This window comes from Perognathus longimembris, chromosome 15 (assembly GCF_023159225.1).
Source record: "Perognathus longimembris pacificus isolate PPM17 chromosome 15, ASM2315922v1, whole genome shotgun sequence".
NCBI lineage: Eukaryota > Metazoa > Chordata > Mammalia > Rodentia > Heteromyidae > Perognathus > Perognathus longimembris.
Window position 1 is genome coordinate 44,822,926 of NC_063175.1, and position 1,430 is coordinate 44,824,355.

Below are 1,430 nucleotides of genomic sequence, written 5' to 3' on the forward strand. Positions count from 1 at the left end.
ATAAACATAAGGAAGAAAGAGACACTAAGTAAGTAGGAAAGTCAGTAACATACTCTTCCACAGCATCACCGCTTATGATGAGCACATAGGAAGGTAGAGTGTTGGAGAAGCAGAGAAACTTGGGAAAGTGCTCTTTCAAACTAGGCTATCAGGAGGTTTTCCTAAGAGATAGATTTGGGCCAGAAGTGTTAATCACAGGGAAGAAATGAGTAATGTATGGTTCAAGAATAAGCAGAAGCAAAGCAGAAGCTGTGGAAAGCTTGGCTGATCAGAGGATAAAGAGGCCACTTTAGTCAGAGTGGAAGGAAAAGAGACAGGAGATGAATCCTGAGGTCCTTGTGAATAAAGGACATGGATGTGTGCAGTGTAATCAGCAGCATTAGTAGCTGTGAGCATTAGGTATAGGAAGACAAGGATGGACGCAATTAGTTAAGAAATGACTGGAGTAGTACCAGCAAGGCAGGATGGGGATAGGGCATACAATGACATCATGAGCAGTGGAGACAAGTAGAAATGAATGGATTTGGGGCTGTTTTAGAGTCAGCCATGCCATTGGACTGGCTGTGGAGGCTTAGCAAGAGAAATAAAGGAGGAAGGAGGGTCTCGGTTTTGGATTGTGCCCTTGAACAGATGACAGAACTATTCACAGAGATGATATTTAATCAGGACAGGGTTGGGGGTCGTTGAGTTATGGAGGAATAGAAAGTTCTTTTGAGTGTGGGCTCTTGGTCATAGAATCAATAATTCAAGAGGACTGTGGCTTCTAGAAGTGACTATACTAAACAGTTATATCCACTGTGGGGTCAATCAAGAGAAAGGGAAAGGCATGGTAGTCTAGCAATGTCCTTCTCCTCTTTGCTGGTGAATATAGGTTTTCCCATTTTAAATGATCAGATATTCTCTCTCCTCTGCAGCATTTATTCAAAAAAGCATCATGAATGTTAAGAAGGGGACTCTTTCCAGGCGGGGAGTACACAAGATGGGAAAAGTGAAAGGAAAGGGTAATGGGGGAAGGTGAATATGATCAAGTGCTTTAATTGAAAAATGAAAACCATGTGCATTATAAAAGAAAAAAGACAGGAGTGGATAAGACAGTAATAGAGGTGGTGAGATTGATCTTTCTGTATTATATGCATGTGTGGACATATCTCAAATTGTGTAATTAACTTACATGAATAAAAATTGTACAAGTTGAGTGGGGTCACTGGGTGCAGGCTTTATGAGTTTTGTCTTCTCATAGATTGAAAGGATTTCAGGGGAAATTTTTGTTGTTTATTTAATTCCATTCCCAGAAAATGGCAGCTTTGTTTTCCCCAAAATACTAAGGAAACCTTTAGAGCTCTGGGTTTTTTTCTTTCCAGACATTTCTTTTTCAGAGAGGACTGTACAGTGTTTAAAACTTTATAATTATCCTTTCCTGTGTAACCCCT